The sequence below is a fragment of the Phoca vitulina genome, unplaced genomic scaffold, assembly GCF_004348235.1.
Source record: "Phoca vitulina isolate PV1807 unplaced genomic scaffold, GSC_HSeal_1.0 scaffold15, whole genome shotgun sequence".
In the NCBI taxonomy this organism is placed as follows: Eukaryota; Metazoa; Chordata; class Mammalia; order Carnivora; family Phocidae; genus Phoca; species Phoca vitulina.
In genome coordinates this window covers 35,539,068-35,547,446 of record NW_022589718.1, presented here as the reverse complement: position 1 = coordinate 35,547,446, position 8,379 = coordinate 35,539,068, and positions in this window count along the sequence as shown.

Genomic DNA, 8,379 nt, shown 5'->3' with positions numbered 1-8,379 from the left:
AGACTCACTACAAAAGACTATGCTGTGCACAACTTGTGCATCCATACACATTGGTACTGAATCAGAGATTCCTTTTTTTCTCATATTCTTCCATTCTTTCCAACAAGGGGCTTCTGATGAGCCTGTTCTTTCTGCTTAGATTGAGAGAAGTGAATAAACTACACCTGACATTTAAATATGGATGCTATTTAAGGAGTGCACCTGTTGTGATGAGCACTGGTGATGTATGGAAGTGTTGAATCACTATATTGTACACCTGAAAATAATATAACACTGTATGCTAACTGTACTGGAATTTGAAATAAAATAATAAAATAAAGTAAAAAAATATATATAAAATAAAAAAATAAAATAAAATAAATAAAATAAAGGATGCCAAATCCTCCAATACTTGTCCATTTAGGTCCTCTCTCTGGTTACTTTCCCACTACAGCAGCGGAGTTGAGTAGTTGAAACAGATGCCTCAAAGCCAAAAGTATCTTCCATGTGGACCTTTACACACATGCAATATTTTATGTCTTCATTTACCTAGTAAAATCTATTTATGCTATGCTTATCATTAAATGACAATTCAGCCCAAAATAACACTCAGAAAATCCTAAGCACCTCACTTACCTAGGTTAAACTTCAGCCATTAATATGTATTAATCTTGTTTAAAAAAAAAAATTGTGACATTTTGACATCTTAGGGGACCTAGCCAGCTGGGAACAGACAGCCCATCCCAGGGCTAGCTAATTCCTAGAGATAAAAAGCATCTTGTATGAGAACAGGAACACAGCTTCCCATCCAGACCAACCAACCTGGAGCGCATACCCCCAGTCACCTTCTTTATGTAACTCTCAAACTCCAAGCCAATATTTCCCCTGCCCTAAATCAACCCAGGGCAAGCGGCAGAGGACAGAGTTCCCCCCTGCAGCCCAAAGCCTGCTGACATTATTCAAACTAGCCAAACCGGCAATTGCACTCCTGGGTATTTACCCCAAAGGCATAGATGTAGTGAAAAGAAGGGCCATATGCACCCCAACGTTCATAGCAGCAATGTCCATAATAGCCAAACTGTGGAAAGAGCCAAGATGCCCTTCAACAGATGAATGGATAAAGAAGATGTGGTCCATATATACAATGGAATATTACTCAGCCATCATAAAAGATGAATACCCCACTTTTACATCAACATGGATGGGACTGGAGGAGATTATGCTAAGTGAAATAAGTCAAGCAGAGAAAGTCAATTATCATATGGTTTCACTTATTTGTGGAACATAAGGAATAGCCTGGAGGACATCAGGAGAAGGAAGGGAAAAATGAAGGGGGGGAAATCAGAGGGGGAGACGAACCATGAGAGACTATGGACTCCAGGAAACAAACTGAGAGTTCTAGAGGGGAAGGGGGTGGGAGGGTGGGTTAGCTTGGTGATGGGTATTAAGGAGGGCACATTCTGCATGGAGCACTGGGAGTTATATGAAAACAATGAATCATGGAACAGTACATCAAAAACTAGTGATGTACTGTATGGTGACTAACATTAACATAATAAAATAAAATTAAAAAAAAATTAAAAAACAAACAAACCAGCCAAACCTCAATTCCTCCCTCTTCCCTGCCTTGCCTGTCCCAGGGAGGACACACTAAAGGCTCTGGGGCATGGTTTCGCATGGCTCCTGCTGACTCCTGACCAAAACTGGGGCTGCCCCTGTGGCCCTGTGTGGCCCTGTGTGGCCCTGCCTGCCCTGGCCCTTCAGGAAAAGTAAATCATAAAATTCGTCTTCAACAGCCCTCCGTCACTTCTTTAAATTAAAATCCCATGTGCACCTTTTTATAACCAGTCGTCCCAGGCACCATGTATCCCATCTTGGTGACTCTTGCCGTATTTTGGTTTTACATCATTGTGTGACAGTCGTTTAGCAGCTATGTACCTGACTCGAATATGAGTGTCAAGGTTTATTTTCACTCCTCACTCTATCCTAAGCATCTAGCATAGGACCTCCCCTGTGGAATATGCAGACCACTTTTCTTAAATAAACGCGTGAACAAATTGACCTTAATAATAATAGCGACATGTCATGACATAACTTTTTAAGTCTAGGAAATAGTTCACTCAGAAACAAGCACTTATCCTTAGCTGCTTTCTTAAGAAAATAATGATGACTGCAAATTAATCTACTAAAGAGTCCACGTAAGTAGATAAAAAAATGAACCAAGACTAGGAAAGCTATAATTTAAAAATTATCACGAGAATTATTCTTTTTAAAATTGAAAATCTGTAAAATGGTCCAACCTCTAAGGCAATATCTCTGTATTCTAAATTCTAAGAGGCCTATTTTCTCATTAAAGAAAGATTTATTTTTCAAAAATCTGGGGTGTCACGCAATTGATGTTTATTTAAATGATGTTTTATTTTCCCCTCTCTAATTTACTATTTAAAAGATGGTGTTCTTAAAATTGATGGAGTCTTTAAATGAAAATGTTATCATATTTAAGAAAAAAAAGAGAATATACAAAATTAGACATGAGAAAAATGGAAGCAATTAAAAAGTTTTGGTTAGTAGATTAATTTCAAAAGAGAATTTTACTCAGGCTCCATATGGAATGATGATTTGATGAAACAGAAATGGATACATGGAAAACAGGAAAAAAAAAGAGAGACATAGGTACTCATAAATGGGCTGTCCTTGGTCAAAAGCAACTCTAGACACATCAGTGAGTGCTCACATGCTCAGTTAAGGGCTACTGCATCATGGTGATGAGGGAACAGAAGCAAGCTGAGAACAAAGCTGAAGCTGACACCCCACAACACCCCACAACACCCCTTCCCCCAGATGGGGTCTATGTGACATTCCTCATGCACTCCTCACTGCCCTAAAGCTAAGGAAAGGAAAAACAAATAGTCAACTTACAGAAATCACAATCCTGGAAGACATGAGTCTCCCTCAGTTTACCAATGTTTTAGCAATCTACAAGAACAAAGCATTTCTATCAATAACCTAGCTTCCAGAAGGAAATGTAGATACGATTAAATGTCCTTATAACCTTCAGCCCATTGGCAAATACTTGAAGAGGGCAGAGTGTAATGTTCCTCCTGGAAGCTCCCAACTATCCTAATGTTAATGCCTTGCTAGAAGGCAAACGACCTTAACTTGACAATGGTAAGACCTCTGGTATCCTGAGAGTCTTCTTTAACATATGAAAATCCTTTTGAAATCTCCTTTTTCCTTACTGCCCCCAACTCCCAAGTATATAATCAGCACCCCTCACAACCCCAGGGCAGCAGCTCTTTCTGCCCACTGGTCCTGTCCCTGTGCTTTAATAAACCACCTTTTTGGGGCACCTGGGTGGCTCAGTCATTAAGAGTCTGCCTTCGGCTCAGGTCATGACCTCCAGGGTCCTGGGATGGAGCCCCGAGTTGGACTCTCTCCTCAGCGGGAAGCCTGCTTCTCCCTCTCCCACTCCCCCTGCTTGTGTTCCCTCTCTCGCTGTGTCTCTCTCTGTCAAATAAATAAATAAAATCTTCAAACAAACAAACAAACAAACAAAACACCTTTTTGCACCAAAGACATCTCAAGAATTCTTTCTTGGCCATAAGCTCTGGACCCCATCCTACCAAACGTCACCTATATTCCAAAACCATATCAATGGCACTGAGTTGTTCTTTGCATACTTTTTCTCTCTGCATCTAATAATGGGAGCTTAAATTTCAGCATTAAATAAATAAATTCAGCACAATGTAACAGCATTAAAAATAGTAGTATGTCTTAAAAGAGAACACTATGGCTTCAATTTTATGTATTATTGAAGACAAACTGTTTTGTTCAATGTGTATTTCAGAATTCTTTATAACAGTCATATCTCCCAGTAAGAGAAATCTCCCAAATATGTGTCTTAGTGGTGCTAATATATTTCCGATATATATTCTAGCCTATTTATACATTTCACAAGGGAAAATACTATTGGATCAATGAGTGTCTGATTTAGAGGAATAAGAGAGTAAAACTTAACTCATAAATAAAGACCTTCTGCAAAGTTATCAATACAGTAAACAAATTATTTCACATGATTATCTAAAACTAATCTTTATTTGCAAAACAACTCTAGGAGCCTAATTTGAATGGCACCACTGAGATTCCATGAAATTGTTTGACAAAATTGGTGTTCAATGTAGGAGGTAGGTCTGGGCCATGTACTCATCTACTGACTTAGTACAACGAGAAAGTATTTCCCATTCTTAGAGCTGCCTTGCAAACATCACTGCTTTACCTGTGGCCCTGGGCATGAATTTTGACATAACTCAGCCAAGCCGGTGGGAATGCATAGCTGTGTTTTAACTCAGTACTATCACATATAGAAATCATGACTCCAGAGTAGACAGTAGGCAGACTTGAAGAATGAAAGACAAAACAGAAAATGTTTACTAGCCTTTGGGTTCAAATGTAGCATATATATATATATATAAACAAAGGCCACATGGGTGTCCACACACATACACACATACAAACATCCTATATGAAGTGGTAAAGGAACGCTGAAATTCAGGGAGGAGAGAGGGAGTTCTCTGAGGACCCCTGCTATAGAAATATTAAACAGACTAAAGATTGTGACCTTTGCCTGGGAAGACATTACACACATTCCGTGTAAGAGAGCTCCTCTCACTCCAGTCAGTGTTCCGAACCAGGCAGGTGCAGAGGGAGTCTGGCCGAGCTCATTATGAATAATTCATATCTCATCTATCTTTTGAAGAGGTGTTAAATTGCCCTTTTGGTATGTCTGTGGTTTCTGAGGAATGTGTTCACACCTCATTATCACTCAGTGATGGACTCCTGAGAGAGTATGTAATTGTCTTCAAACCAAGGTCTTTGTCAGTCCAGTAATGCATGATTTCAGGACAACAGGAGTTCCCTTGTGACCACAAAGGTTTAAAAAAAAAAAAAAAAAACTCCAGAGAAAAAGAGGACAATGATAGTTTTCTTTCCCCCTTAACTTTTAGAGCAATTTCACTTTTCTCTAATATTTTCTTCAATTAGAATTCACTTATTCCACCTTCCAGTTTCCTCAAAACTAAAATCTTTGAAATGCAGATATATGGAAAAATATGATTTGTTTCTATAATGTGGCCAAAAAGTGCTACAAGACCTACTTTCCAAATTCACACCCCTCCCCACAACCATTCACTTACGAAACAATCATTAAGAACCATTTACTACTTTAGACAATTTCACATGTTATTTATTTTACTTTAATAAAATTCTAAAAACCTAAAGAGGTAGAAATTATCTCTCCTTTTGCAGGCTAGCCATTGATTTCCTCAAATAACATAGCTAGTAAATGGTGGATTGAGGTCTCTCTTCAAAATGTGCTCATTTTTTTAAACCATTATGGTTTAAATGCCTCCCAGGATCTTCAGGTTCTTATATCCCTGCACTTCCTTTAGTTCTAATGTCATATTCTCTTGAGAAGTTACCACAGTGATATTTTCAGACCATTAAAACCCTTGTCTATAAGCAAAGCTAAGGAAATAAGTCAAGAGGAACACGCCTGGAAGCATGTTCAGTTGGATATATGATTTTCTAAAAATAGACCTGCCAGATAGGTCTGCATCCTGTGTAGGCGACTGACTTGTATAATATGTGTAAGTGGGAGAGGAGAGCAGAGAGGATAAAGGCAGATCACCTAGCAAGATACTGAAGCACTCCAAATTAGAAATAATAAACTGGTTAAACTCTACTGAGGTAGAAAAAGAAGGAAAGGGAACAGTACTGAGCATTATTCAGAAATTCCAAGTCAACAGGTTCTTACGATATATGAGATATGGAGGATAGGAAAAAGAAAGTATCATGTCTAGACACTAACTCGAGGATGGTGTTATTATTTACTGGGAAAAAAATACTAGGGGATAACCAGATCTAGTAGGGAAGACTGTGAGTATGTTTTTGGGTATAATGATTTTGAGTCAGATATATGGCTCTGGAGCTCAGGAAGATTAGAATAGTTGATATAAACAGGAGAGTCATCTGAATATAGGTGGAAATTAAGCTATTATCAACAACAAAAGGACTTCAACTCACGAGAAATCATGGGAAACCAGGAGCAGGATGGGAGCCCCTACAATCTACTCAAAAGCCAACAACATGCAGAAAAGTGTGACCAATCCATTTTAGCATTGATTTGTTTATTGGGGGAGAAGGGGAGATGGAGTATCTCCTATGTACAAAGAATCTGTCTCAGCACTAGTTACATGAAGGTGTAGAACCATATCCCTTTCCTAAGAGAGTTTTATGATCTAGTAGAGAAAAACAAGCATCTATTTTAGTCACACTTTTAGTCATTCATGATGCAAAACATTTATAACTATTATACACCTGAAATCATTACAGGAATTAAAGGATGAGTTGTTATGTCAAAGAAAAGGACAGGATCTTCTCTGTCTGGGAATAAAAGCTTACCCCTGTTAAAGATATAAAACTAACCATCACAACACACAGGCAGGGTCAGTCCCATCAAGGATATACACTGGGCGCTGCTGAGAAACGCTGCAATGAACGATGAACCACAGTTACAGTAATTAATAATGGTGCCCCATTGGGAAAACTGTTAAAACCCCAGCTCCAGGCAAACAGAGGGGTACGGGGAACAGCACACTAAGGGAAAAAAAGGAGCCGATGCATGCAGACATGAAGGAGTGGACATAATCAAAATTCCAGCGGTTCCCTGTAACTGGAGCCACAGGTGTATTTGTGGGAAAGAGTGGACAGTGAGTGTTGTGGGGCCGGATGGGTGGGGGATTGCGTGTTAGATAATGAGAGACAGCTCATTGATACCACACTCAAATATGTCTGAGTTTCTCTCAAATTTAAAGTAAGAATCCTCTCTCTCTACACCCCCCTACTGAGTTAGCTCTAACGCTAACTTGATGCTTCGATAGATCTTAACCTTCTTCATAGTTACATCCTCACACCTTCCCTGGCTGTGTTCTCGCAGGCATGGACGACACTCCACAGCCAGCTTTCACGGGACCCTGCCTACAACTCCCGCTGACACTAATAAACCTCAAGGATAACACCTCCCAATTACCAAGGTAAAAGGATACTTTTCAGCCCACGTCTTCATTGACTTCTTGTCGATACTCACCTCCTTGCCAAAGTTCCTCTTTGGCGTCTCTGACAACACTCGTGTTTTTCTTTTCCTCTTCTCTATCTGTTCCTTTATAGTCTCAGTTATGAACTGTGCTTTCTTTCACCCTCACTCAAAACACCGCCTCCACTATCTCTGTGCTCTTCTCAATTGGTACACTCTGAATGTTCTTTTTCACTTTTATGACTTCAGTAACCATCTGTTTGCAGATAGCACCCAAATGTATTTCCCCAACCCAAATTTCATTACTGAAGCTCACACTGAGATACAGCAGCCTGTCATCCCATTCACACGACATAGATCATCCACAGAAATGTGAACTCTCGGACAAAACTCATCAAGCAAAACTACATCAGTTTCCTTGGTTGCAGGAGCTTGACTTTTATTTTTTTAATAGGGCAAAGAGGAATAACAGCATGCGAGTGTGTGTGTGCTTTTGGATGTGTACCACAAGAAATAAAATAGTTAAGTCTCTGCCTCCTACAGTTGTCCAGTGGGCTGTTTGGATTTATGACAATTATGCTTTGGTCTATATCAACAAGAAAATAAAAGGATTAAATGACTGGAACTGTTTTCCGGGGAGCAGTGAAGTACATGGGTTTCTTTAGACAATTTTACTTATTACATAACCGGCATCAGTTCAGAGACACAGTGCATTTGCAATTCAATATAGGAATGATGGTCTGAACACAGAGAGAGTAGAAATTTCCTGGAATCTGAAAACTTAAAGAGCATACCATATTCTACTCCATATTTTAATCTCCTTTACGAATAAAGAAAAATCTTAGTTTCAACATCGGCTTTGTAGGAAAACTACTAACTAAATAGATACCTATTTTTCAGGTAAAGAACCAAACAGGCATTTTGGGAAGTGCCTTGCCTATCAGTAACCAAAAATTAATAGCAAAGAGAAATTAAAGCTGTGACATTCCAGTCTCAAGACCTGAACTTGAGCCTTTGGAATAAGTTTACTTTAATGATAAACCTAAGTCATGAAAGGGCAAAATGTGTAGAGATGTTAACTCCTAAAGAGAAAACAGGAAAGAAAATGTGTCAACTCACTGTACAACTTCGAATACTAAACACAGAATTACGGTTCTTATAGACTTTATTTATTTAAGACTAATATGGTCAGCCTTGTACTTTTCTTAATTAAAAATATGAATGATACTTGTCACCTAAATTGTGCAAAATAATATGAAAACCAGTTTAAATAAATGTGTAGGGAAATTAAAATAATAACAATTGATAAA